We start from the raw sequence: 14,158 nt of genomic DNA, 5'->3' as shown, positions 1-14,158 counted from the left end.
GAATTTAATTTCAGCAGGACCCAACATATTGCACTACATTGGTTCAACACTGCCCCTTATATTTTAATCAATTTAATATTCAGCAAGACCCAACATATTGCACTGCATTGGTTCAACACTGCCCCCTTATATTTTTTATCAAATTAATATTCAGCAAGACCCAACATATTGCACTGCATTGGTTCAACACTGCCCCTTATATTTTTATCAAATTTAATATTCAGCAAGACCCAACATATTGCACTGCATTGGTTCAACACTGCCCCTTATATTTTTATCAAATTAATATTCAGCAAGACCCAACATATTGCACTACATTGGTTCAACACTGCCCCCTTATATTTTATCAAATTTAATATTCAGGAAGACCCAACATATTGCACTACATTGGTTCAACACTGCCCCCTTACATTTTTATCAAATTTAATATTCAGCAAGACCCAAACATATTGCACTACATTGGTTCAACACTGCCCCCTATATTTTTATCAAATTTAATATTCAGCAAGACCCAACATATTGCACTGCATTGGTTTCAACACGCCCCCCCTTATATTTTTTACTACGTTGCACACAACTCGTACAAACGATAGATGATCAAAGTTTGTATCAATTTTTGCTTTACTCTTAATAACATATCTCTATAGCTTGTTCACTACTTTTCAAACTCTTTCATTTTTGAAATAAATGTATTACCAAATATAGTATAGTTATATAATCAACAGTGGTACTATATTATAAAATACCACTACTTTAATGGATTAATTTAGCATCTCTTGATTTTATGATTTATTTAACCAAAGTTTGGGTAATATAAGTAGAGATTTCATCACTTTTAATGTAATTTATTGGCAGACATTCATAATATTAGTCTAGTAATGATATTGTTTCACATATAGTTCAGTACTAGCTGGAATGGTCTAAGCCAAGTCTTTCCTTTTTCGTTCTTTTTCTCTGTGGTACATTCACCTATTTTAAGAACGTTAAACAGAATCAGTGAGCAACGGACACAATCTGGTTGATGACGGTGAGTATATACACCATGCCAACATAGACACAAATCTATACTTTTCATATCAATAATGTGTCACTATATAACATCACAAGTTACATAATATACATGTACTTTAGATTGGAATGCTGTCTGCACATTTGATATTTCATAACTATGGAAATGGGAGGAGTCAATGTAAAATTGTCTGTCATTTGAACAGAATATAATAGAAAGTTACTTAGAAATCAAATTTTTACAAGTTTTTTTCACATATGATGTCATGTGATGTCATGTGGTTTTAGCTGATGTCATGTGATTTAGATGATGGTCATGTGAGTCATGTGATGTCATGTGATTTCAGATGATGTCATTTCATTATTGAATTGAAAACAAGTACATTTTGTTATTGTGTTATTTTTGTTGGATGGGTAGTTTTTGAATGCTTCAAAGTATTCTGTATGTTGATCAATTGTTTGTGTAGCACCAAACAGTAAATCTATTGCTTATGATGTGTGTCAACTATATAAATGTGTTTTGATTTTATTATTTTTCTCATGTGTTAGGTTTTGCACAAAGTTATGTAAGTCAAATTGATTATAACTCACACTGGACTTGTAGACAAAATTGGTTCCATGATGGTCATACAACATACCAATGTATACTGTTCTTGATGCTAGAAAGTTATGATTATATATGTAGTCAATAAATATGTTAACAAATATGATTACATTTCTGTGTGGTGTGTGGGGTGTGTGGTGTGTGTGCCACTACATAGTCGAATCAATCATAGGGACTGCCTGGTCAGCAAGAGTATAGCATAGAGAGATATTTATATCTTGTACTACTATCAAAATTAGTGAATTTAATACTTTATTTTCCTCTTTACATTGTTTATTTATAAGACTGTTTCCAGTGTATTGAAGCAGTGTATGTTGGCAGCTGTAAACATTAAACTCCAAATTAAGACTACCTTAATAGGAATTGACTATAGGTGTTTAGACATGTCCTAATAAATTATGTCTGCTTAGTTTTTCTCCTGTATTATCAGGTCTTATGATTTAGCTGGGATTATACCTGACATGTGAATGAAATCCCAGCCAACCTGTTGTTATAAACTTACAACTTCAGGAATACATAGGACTAATAATAGTCTAGATGTTAATCATGTGTTGTTTGTTTATTCCCTTATTAGTTATTGGTTATAGATAATAGTCACATGTTTGATGAAGTTTCTAGATTTAACATATTGATATGTATGGACATAATCTAATGTAACCCTATATATGCAGCATGTACTAAGTTGCGATTCTAATTAGTCAAACATTATTTTATATTTGGATTAAATATATGGACAATTCACATTAAGATTTCAAAATGTTTTGTTGCTTGCCCACAATTAATGTCTTAATGGTAAATATTATAAACTTAGTTACAGTTACTAATTTATCAATATAGGAGGTATGTTGTGCCAAAAACATTACTGTTAATGGGTTGATTAATTTATTATGTTCAATGTAGTCTTCATTGTCATTAAATATTTATCTCATTTAATATAATGTGGCAAGATGCAAGAAGTTTGTTGTCAACTTTTAATAATTATCTACTAAAAGTTGACATAATGAGTGCATCAATAAAGTACTTATTAAACACTTCTATTCATAATGAGTTCTTTATTAATAAATTACTTATTAAACCACTTTATATTATCTCTAGAAAAGCACAACTAGAATAGTTTGAATAGTATAGTCATAATGTAGTTGCTATGGAAACTATAAAATAGCTTCCTATCACAAGACCAGAATTTTTTGTGTATCTTGATTGGACATTTCAATACCATACATGTACTGGATTTAAGACATGCAATGCATATTGTCACTGTTGTATTAGTTTCCATAGCAAAAAAGTACCATAGTGATTGTTTAGTATCTGTTGCATTGTACTTTTCCATTTTAATTGTGTTTATCGACTTATGAGACATCATATGGTAATATATTTTATTAATATTTGGCATGACTAAAACTACATTGTATGTTAATTATATAGTGTTGACATTTGCAACTGATATACTAACTTCAGATGCAAATGTCAACACTATATAATTAGCACTACAATGTAGTAGTTACCTGCTGGTTTCAACTAGGCTGACACGTAACACAATACCATTATCATGAATGTGTGGTTAAACGATAGAGTTATTAAATTAGTGGTTTGTGTGGAGTGTGCCTTTGTTCATAACACTGTCTTCCTCATAAGCTTTATATGGAGTTAGTGGTTTGTGTGTAGTATGCTTTATCATCATTTCTGTTCAATAATTTAGTACTAACATTGTCAATATAGAAAATGATATGCTGTATTAGAATATGCTGGTTGTAGTTGGTATTCTATCAGTACAAAGTACAATGCTTAGTGTGTTGTTTGTGATATTTTTTATGATATAGTGACACATGCCAGGTTGTAGGAGTAACATAGTAGTTTGTGTAGTGTGTATGGTTGAATTGTGCAGTTTTTTGTAGGTAGAGACAACAGTGACAAAGTTCACTGCTTATGAAATAAACCAGAGACAAAGGTAACATAGTTCATTGTTTATAAAATGAAATAAAACTAACTGTTTTATTCAGAACATTTTATCATTGTAGTTTATATAGATAGTATTAAATATTTTAATAACAGCTTAGGTATGCATATATGAGACTCCAGCACAGATATAAGACCACGTAGTCTTATAGGCATGAGTTAGGTAAATATATTAATGAAAACCAGGTGGACTAGAAATTATATAAAGGGAGGGTTAAGAGTAAATATGAGTGTGGTATGATTCATAATAGCTCTCTCAAAATGTCTAGGCTACATTGTGAACTATATTATAATGATATCTATAAATGCACACTCATGGTGACTATCCCATTGACAGTTAAATTCAAGAGGCTATCAGTACAATACAATGTAATAATAACGTCCTATTATGTCTATATTTATAGCAGGTGGTGATAATAAGTTATAGCCATAGCTAGTCTATCATATTTCTATTATGTTGCATCATTTTTTTTATTAGGATGTGTCAGTGATGATCTGTATCAGTTAGACAAATGGTGTTGATTAATGAATGATATATCATTAAAATGATATGTTGTTTACTAGAATGAAATGGGAGCTGCAAGTTTACTAAAGTTCTTTTAAAACAAATCATTAATTAAATTTATTGTCATGGTTTTTCAATGATTTAACATCCCTTCCAATGATTTAACATTCATTTCCAAATAAATTGCTATAGTTCAAATTCCTGAACACTTTAATTGGTAATAACACTCTGACATCATAACAGAAAACTGGCCAAAGTGATGCATGGTGATTAATATAATTATTTCCATCACATGTTATGATCAAAGGTTATTATAGGATATTATTTTTGATGTGATGTATTGTCCAGATGTCAATATATAAAATGCTTCTTTGATATTGTCAGGAACTTGGACACTAGGCAAATATTTTGAATGATGATGACACTATAGCAGTAAAGCTCAGAACGGAATAACTATGTTTAATTTATATAGAGATTGTTTTTGTTATATATCTTCTGTTTTTTTCTATTTAAAAGGGGATCTGAGTCTTTTTCTTTGAATGCTGCTATATTTTGCGGCTGTTGTCTTGCATCTCGTCTCTCCACTTCCCTCCATGCATTTACAACAGTGTTCTTTGCTGTTGTCCTCTTTGCTCTTCTTCCTCAATTAAGAAATCAATTTCAGGTATGTCATTTGTAGTTTAATGTTTGTGTGTGTGTGTTGCACATTTACAAATATGTGTGTGTCTGTATTTTTCCTACATATATGGAAGTCTATTGGCATGTCTTTTGAGTACGCTCTTCTTTCCTAAAGACTAGACAGGAAGGAACCTTTATAATGTACTTGGCTAGTTGCCTGCATAAAAATGTCTTCTCTACTTTTTTATTATTCATATCAAAGCTATAACAACATAGTTTTAAGTTACACAATTTGTAAAGATAATTGGCATCCCAGAACAGTAAATTACTGAACGCCTACTCTTTCCTATATTTCTGAAACAGTTTGAGATGTATACAATAAACAATTATTTGTAAATATGAGCCGAATTAGGTATTGGTATACATACAACTGATTATTATATACAAAGTATAGAATTTCTTAGGATGTTGGAGGTTTGTAGTTTTGGTTGGATTCAGTTTACCAATCCTATTTAAGTATTATAACAATTTTTACTATTCTAGTGAACTAGATTATTATCTATCTAGTAGATCAGCTGTGTTGTCTCAAATTTGTTTTCCACTTAATATTGAATCTTTGTATGTTTAAAATCTAAAAAGTTAAATTTTAAATGTTACTCATTTTATATTAAAGGTCTCAAATTAATCCAATCATGATGATTTTATGGGAATCGGTTCTTGTAATAACTTTAGCGTTATAATGTAATAATTATCTGTACTTTCCCTAACACGTTAGTTTCATTCTTGTCTCCTTATCTACCATGTGCATAGTATTTATTCCACATACTATGAATTTGCTAACTGTCCAGACACAATATCCTTATATAAACATAATTAATGAGTACACTGAGTCACATACTATAAACATCTTTCAAAAATCCCTTTCATTGAAGTTGAGTTAAAATGAAAAATAGTCTCCCTTGTTCTATTCATTTCAAAATCTCTTTTATGTACACATACAACCCCCACACCTCATTTCTTTGTCCTCATTTACACTCTTTTCCCTAATACACACTAGTGTCATATACTTTCTTCACTCCATCTCTGGCAATCATTTTTTGTTTTCCCCTTCCTCACATTCTCTTTAATATCTTTTCTAAGTCTCATATTTTATTTGATGTGCGCTCTCATTATTACTTGTATCTGTCCACTACTATTTCTTCGATTACAGTGCCTCAAAAAGTGAGTTAACACAACTTGTATTGTACAAACTATATATCTAAAATTGTTTTAAAGTTTTGATGAAATATATATGTATTTGAATGTATCACATTAAGCATGATGGCAAATTTGAACATCCTTACTCTGTACATTACTAAAAATATCAATGAATTTTTTTGTGCATGGAATTCGAATGCAACGAATTACAGGATGGAAAATTGTGTCCTAAAGTCAAACCATTCAAGGTTGGTGAACAAGTCAAATATCAGAGTCTAATAAATGGTGTTCCATTTTAACATTGTTTGTGACTTCATATCACAAGGTTTTATTGTGTTAGTTTGAAGTGTCTTTCAAAACTTACTTTAATCAGACTTAACTATCTTTAAAATTTAAAATGTAATATTAGTTATATAAATATCCAAGTCTTTTTGGTAATATATTAGTTGCTGGACAACAAAGTATTGACAATGTTATTTGAAGGGTGTATATTTATTTAGAGAGCTAGTATTATAAAATGAACAGTATATACACTTATGGCTATATGGTATCTAATGGGTATATATGCAAGCAGTATGGCTATATGGTATCTAATGGGATATATGCAAGCAGTATGGCTATATGGTATCTAATGGGTATATATGCAAGCAGTATGGCTATATGGTATCTAATGGGTATATATGCAAGCAGTATGGCTATATGGTATCTAAACAGGCATACATTTAAGCTTGTATAGCTATATGGTATATATTTATAATAGTACAGTGACTTTTTGTAATCTTACATACTAAATAGTTTACATTGTTTTTTGAGTAGCGAGAAAGGACACACAGCTGATCAAACTTCCTGCTAAATTACACGTACATTGTTCGTTATTAAAACAACATCAAAACAAGTAGTGGTCATGTGGTCCTAGTGGTAGTATACTATGTGATGGTAACAAACATATAACTTATTCCTTTTAAGACATATATGAACATTTGTCCTTCACCAGAACAATTTAAGAGTGATTAAGTATTAAAATTGAAATTGAAATTATATTATAAGACATAATTGTATAAATTTATTATAAAGAAAACAACCTATATAACAAGTTTTTGCTTTATTTCAGTGAACTAGTTGGTAACAATAAAAGTTGCTTTATTTATTTTGATCTTAAGTGCTTACTGCACATATATTAATTGATGTGTAATGTATTGCTTTCCTGGTATTCTTTTATTTACTATTTACCTAATATTCACCTATACTCATTGTTTTTGGCTGTTTTTAATTGCACCTCCTTTTTTGTCTACCTTTTAATGAAAGGCAATTGGGTACACAAAACTTATAGACTCATAGTAACAGTAGACTAGAATGGATAGTCATGTCTACACCTACACCATGATGTCCATGGCTTATTAATCTAATGTTATTCTTTACTTATGTCATGATGTTGTAACAATGTCCTTACAATTGTATACAGTGATGTCTAAGAACAATTTTCTATCATTGTTATTTTATAGATGTTTAAAACTTTTCATCTCATTTTAATATTCAATAAAATTATTACACATCCTCATAATTAACCAACATCCTAGTTGCAATATACTAATATGTAGCATGCAGTCATTAATTTAGAGTAGGTTATCGCACTCATTAATTGGAGTAGGTTATTGATACTATTTCTTTATACGGATATATTACTTTGGAAAGATTTATTATCTCTCTGTAACATCATAGTTCTTGTCCTGAGTAAAGCCAATCAGGATAGACTTACTGTCTGATATAAATCACCTGAAGCAAATGATTTTATTTATGTACTTTCTCTCCTTGTATAACTTTCATGAAAACAGATAATTAATGTCAGTAGTGGTCAGAAATTGCTGTAAATAGTTATAACGTATTCTATGAATGTGAAACAATTGCTCTATTTATAATTGATCACATTTTACCATTAAAACTAAATTTGTGAATCGTTTACAAATTGAAATATTTGTGCTTTTTGCTGGACGTGTCTACATCTCTATGTTTTGTTATCACAAAAGTCTGAATTTTTTTCAATTTCATGCAATATTACTAGTAATGAAGATACCAACTACATAAGTTTAATTATTCAGTTATATTATCAATTCCCTAATTATGGTATAACCTAAGTGAAATATGTGTTGTATATATTATTATAATTGGCATATAGTTATTATATACTTATTTTTGTTAGTTATTATTAAATTTTTTGATTTATATAATTAACTTATTGAGTCAACAAGGAAAATACTCAATTCTAAAGTTAGCAGGCTCTGGATTTATTTCCCTTGTGAAGAAATCCAAGAACACTGTAGTAACTGATTTTTAGAATGAAATATAAAGCAATCATAGCATGAAAGCCATGGAATGACTTCCCAAACCAAGTCATAATTACGCTATTGACATCATGTTGTTATCATTACTACAGCACAATTCATGACCACATGGGATGAGGCACAAATATATTTAAATATGCTATGAATGCCTGAAGGTCCAGTTTATAGATGTATTCTAAAAGTCATAACAATTTGAGATTAATTACATTCTTTTATTGTTTTGCTTTATTTGGAAACACAAAATAACAAATTAAATTTGAAATTCACATAAAAATTGTTATATTAAAAATTATGTGCACAATAGGAACAATATAAAATGTAAAATATCATAATATTTGTTTTAGACTGGTGTCGACATAAATATACCATGTTTGGATGCACTACGCGTAAGAGTGCTAATTTCTAATTGACGTTCTAGTCTACCCAATCTCAAGGTTTAAGTGGTGATTTTCTAATAACAAACAATTATTATGGTACTCTACTAATTTGTAATTGCGATCAGATTGGTTTACTCCCCACATCGAGCTTCAGCTTCAAGGCGTGCAATTCTCTCTATGAGTATTTCATTTTCTTTTGCTTGTAATCTGAGCTCAAGACTTGTTTCTCCTCCTCTAATTCTGTTAGTCTTAAATGAAGATCTTCCGTACATTGGTTAGGTAGCTGTAGATATGGTGATGGACTACCAGAATACTATTTTCTTCTCCTTCATCATCCACTGTTTTCCGATCACTTTCGATATCAGTTAGTGGAATAGATGGTGTACTAACTGAATTCTCACGTGTGTGGGTAAATGAAAACAGTTTCCATAGAAGGAAATGGGAAATCCCGTAGTAAATTGAACTCTTACTATAGTATTTAGTGTAGTAATTTAGTATAGTAATTTCAATAAAATTATGTTGTTTATCAGTATCATATATCATGTGATCAAGTAATAGTAGCTATAGTGATGCACTTTTCTTAACCAAAAGTTATGTCAATGTTGATAAACTTGCCTTGTTTGGGTAATACACTAGTTGTTTGTTGCTGAAATTGAGCTGCACAGTGATACAATGCTATCTCTCGGGCAGAGATCTTGACGTCCTATTGCGTTGAGTCCTTTTCGTAGCAACTCTACATTAGCTGGAGTAACAAGCTCTAGTTTGCGCCAGTGTGACATCAATTGTACTCAGTCTTTACTTTATCCTCATTGCGAGTGTGTGTCTGGCAGCTGTTTTCAAAATGTTTCTTCTTGTTTTGTCAAACCAAGGCCAATGCATTTCGCATTTTTTGGAAACTTTTGTCTGTTCCTTCTTTCTGGAGAAGTAAGTTTACCTCTCTTTATTCTCCATGTTAAAGAGTTTTCTCGGCTATTGGGCTGAGAAGAGCTTGAGAGTTTGAAATAGATAGCGTCAAGAAGGTAACGTTTATCCTCTAAAAGTTCCTCCAGAAAGACAAGTTATTCAATTGATAATTTCCCGTGATCTTCCAATGACCAAAAGAGGTCCAGAATGTTATCAATTTTTTTTTCAAGTTTCCAGCAGAGAAACATCAAGACTAAGCAGTTTCATTGTTTCCAAATCTCGAGGACTTAATTGGTCAGCTAACTTTTTCATAGCTAAACGAAATCGATACTCTCTTCGTGTCCACATTTTATTATCATCATCAGATTTCTTTTTTAACTTACTGCATATCGATATGTGCTTGTCATCTTGTGAGTGCTGAATAAATGTCATTTTGAACTCATCAAAATAAATAGCAGAATCTTCTCTACCAATATCTTTTAAGACAGTAGTGAGGAAGTCTGGTTGTGTATCGTTAATGTAGTTTCTTTGTCTCACAGCACCCAAAACATCAACACCATCTTGCATGGTAGCTGCCTTGAATCGAGTGAGTAGATCTTGTAGAAGGTAACACAAAGTTTTGACGTTTTCTTGAGACATACGTGTCCCATATGAGAAGTAACAAGTTGAAATCCGATATACCAGTACTTGCTGTTTTTGAAGAGAGCATGCAATCTGATGGAAAACTAGTAGGGGTCTTGGACCGTCTTCCATTTCCAGACCCTCGCTTATTTGCAATCCCTTAGACTTTCCTCCCATTCTTGCTTCATAGAGTGGATAAAGAAGATCTGCTTTACCTAATTCTTCAAGTATCTCGCGTAGCATTGTAAGATCTTCTGGAGAGATGAGAGAATGGTTGTACATGGATTGAAATAGTTGCTCATACGATGTCATGTTCGCTAAACCCCCGATCCCAGGCATTGTTCTAACCGACGAGTTTGTAGTATTTGTGGAAACTTTTGAAGCTGTTCTGATCCAAGTTGATCAGCTATCTCGACAAGACAGCGTGAGAAAAGTATCTCGTTCAACTTCCATATCTAATAGAGATGGCGACCAATAATAGTTTTCCAACGACCACTCTGTATATATATATGCTCGCACGGTCAGCTAATTAGTAAAACTTTAGATCATATGAGAGGCGGTTACAAATGTTGTCATTGGAACTGAATATCAGACAACCACAATTACTTTTTTTTGTGATGATAACTACACACAAGGTCAGTATCGTAATTATCAGATACTGAACCCAAGATGTTTTAACTCTCTAAATTGTAGTATATTACATCATAATTACACAATAGTACTATATAGCCTCAGCCCGAGATATACACACAAAGCGAAAAGTAGTTCTGGAAAATCCCAAACATTTTCTTATATTTATACTGATATTAAAATGTGATCATAAACAATACACATAGTAATTAAATTATCTATATATATTTGTATACAATGATAGTACTATCATTCATACTTCTTTGTAAATAATTATAACTTTTGCTGTGACAGAAAGTAGCAATGAAAATAAAGATTTCATTGGAATATATATATATATATATATTATATTCACTGTATGTAATTTACTATTATAATAAAAAAAAAAATATGGTAAAAAGTGGCAACATGTTGAACATGTTATTGATGATATTATGCCTTCGTACAAATAAAATAACAACAAAAATAATAACAAACAAAAACAGACTCACAATTAATGAAAATTAAAAAGGTATTGTCCGGAAAGAGCTGTTTTTTACTTTTTACTTATTAAACAGGAAAAAAAACTTCCTTTCGAAGGCGATCTACAACCTCTGAACATTGCTTATAACCTTCTTTTGTGTAAGCTTCTGACACCTTACTATTAACTTTTTTCATCATAGCTCCTAGTGGCATTAGAGTGCATTGTCTTGAAAAACTTGGCACAGTTCAGAAATAAACCATGAGCCATGACGACGACTTCGGTAAGCTGCTTTGCCTGTGGGTGTGGCATATCCAAAGAGGAAGTCAGCTTCTGCTGGAAGACTGCTATCCCCATCCTTCTCAATAGGGATACCCTTCTCTTCTGTTTCCCCACGGCAGGCTTGAATGAAGAAAAGTTTAGGTTTATTGAGGAGGGATCGTGTGAATGTTCCTTTCATCAGTCCCGTTAGATCTCGGAGGTCAACCGGTACACTGTCAGCCCGCCGAAGACTTGACCTTCTTCTCCATGCGTAAGAATGCAGCAAACGAAACTATCATAGTTAGAATGATCACGACTGCTACTTCTTTAAACGTATCTATCATCTCTTATCACTCTGGTCGTGATGTAAGGTTCACATACTCTTCAACTTTATATTTTTAAGAATGTAAATGTTGTCACAAGGTTTTTTTCTGGTCCACTTGAGCTCCACCTCTATTAGTCAGCTGTTCATGTTGGTCGTTCACCTGATGGAAGTTGAAGTTATTTATTATGATACAATAACCATGGGGATTTTTATCCATTGGGTAGAGTTCTCCAAATGGAGCTGTCAATAGAGAGCCTGACTAGATGGATTCAGCATTCTATTATAAAGCTCAGTAACTTCTTGGTTCTTGTGTTGTAAAGCTTCTTGTAATTGTTGTATCTCTACTTGTTGTATATTTAAGAGTTCTATGTTTTGAACTGTCTTGTGTTCTTGTGTTGCTCTCTCTTGAATGAATTGTTGTTGTTGTATATCATGGACCCCCTGGGTTGACTCACTTGTTTTTAATATTTGCATTTCAAGTCCATTTTCACCTTCACAAACGTCAAATCCAGTAGAAAAACCTCCCATGTTTAACATGTTAGGATTCTTAAGATAACCGTTGCTACCATAAGCTGGTGACCCATCATTGCTACCACTAGCAGCCGAGGATGGACGAGGGGAACCACGTTGGTCAACATATCCAGCCCATTGCTTAGCAACTGGATTTTCTGGAACACTCTCTTTACGACCATAAGGAGGTAAAGGTCCTGGTGGAGGACTGAGGGTGATGTTAGCTGTTTGGTGGCTGATGGAAGAAACTTGAGAATGGATATCGTTCACACTTGCTGGAGATAGAGGGAAAGGGAGATCCATTGGACGATGTTGTCCGTTATAAAATTGTATGTAGTAATGATCTTGAGAAAAACCTTGTGTACTAGGATATCCTGACAGGTTCTCTGGAACATGAATTAAAACCAGATAAACAGGTTTTCAATTTTACATAATTTATTTTTTACAAAATTATACTACATTAAAACCATTCTTGCATAAGAATCATCCAATCAAACACATGACTTCACTATCTCATAGATATTCTTAAAGATCATTCCACTATTTATTAGTACATGCAACTATATAGTTTCAGCTACTAGTTGGCTGATAAAACAGAGCTTCAAATACAAATACTTGTCAAATTACATATTTGCTTGTCCCTTTTATTAGAAGCAATTAAAAGTCTTCCCTACAGTGGGGAATTATTGATATTCTGTGTATTGTAATTTGGTGGTGGTGTTTAATAACAACTACATTAGGTACAAATCACGATATAGATTGTTATGTTTAATTAGAATATCTTTCTTTTTCTACATAGCATCAAGTCAGTTATATAACTCATCCAAATAAGGTCGTCCCACGGAAATGCACAAAATTAATTGCTTTCAATTTGAAAAAGTTGAAAGAAAAAGACAACATTGTTGTGCACAGAATCAACTAGAGATAACTATTTTGAAAACAAACCATAGAATTAATAATTGACCATTGCTTTAATCACTTGCTGTCTATCCCAAGGAATGAGAAAACAACAAGAAACATGTTTTAAATGTTTAACATTTAAAATGGACTCTCTCATAAAAAAAAACATGTATTCATTGTACTCATTCTATTGTTGTACACATTTATTCTCAAAATTATAGTTGTGCTCCAAAGTAGAGGGATTTTATTGTAAATACAAGAATATACAATCTCTTACCTTCCTCTACTTCCTCTACTGCTAAAATTGCTAGGAGTGGGGTGAAGGAGCATGTTGAATTGTAGAATTATAAGGGTGGCTGGTTGATGCCCATAGTATGGTAATATTCTTCAATTATTTTACATAAATCTTGCCGTCCCATTTCGCTTAACTCGATATACAGAACCTGTAAATTATCAGGAGTAATTACAAGTCTTTGATTCATTAGAGTAAACAATTGGTTGGCAGAGAAGATTTGATCTACAGTTCTGTTCAAATAATGATTACACCAGGAAAAGGCCAGTCGATCTACTTCATCAGAGTTTAACTTCTGTGATATTGTTAAGAGACATTTCGTAAACGGGGACTCTGCAGCATCAGTTTCTGTGTCATTTGTTGGAGAGCCAGATGCAGGAGGACAAGAAAGATCCGGTACGTGAAAACCAAATGCTTCGAAATGAGAGAGAAGTTGTGCACGACCAATGTCTGACAATCGTCGAGCCAGGTAATCCAATTTGTCTTGAGAGAGTAAGTTACGTTCTTCCAAAGCAATGAAGAGATCTCGCGCTGCATGAATGTGCTCACGACGTGACTCATCTATTGCGTCTCGACAGGCAAATTTTAAGTCGCTGAGATCTCTTTGACCAATCTCTTGGCCAATTCGATTGAGTGCTCTCCTAAAATTCAT

General features: G+C 32.3%; 1 pseudogene; it reads right to left on the bottom strand.

Annotated features, from left to right (window-relative positions):
- Nucleotides 1–11,432: 11,432 nt before the first annotated feature.
- Nucleotides 11,433–14,158, bottom strand: LOC121391050 (annotated as a pseudogene).

Source organism: Gigantopelta aegis, unplaced genomic scaffold (assembly GCF_016097555.1).
Source record: "Gigantopelta aegis isolate Gae_Host unplaced genomic scaffold, Gae_host_genome ctg1250_pilon_pilon, whole genome shotgun sequence".
NCBI lineage: Eukaryota > Metazoa > Mollusca > Gastropoda > Neomphalida > Peltospiridae > Gigantopelta > Gigantopelta aegis.
This window is presented reverse-complemented; position numbering and strand designations above follow the sequence as displayed.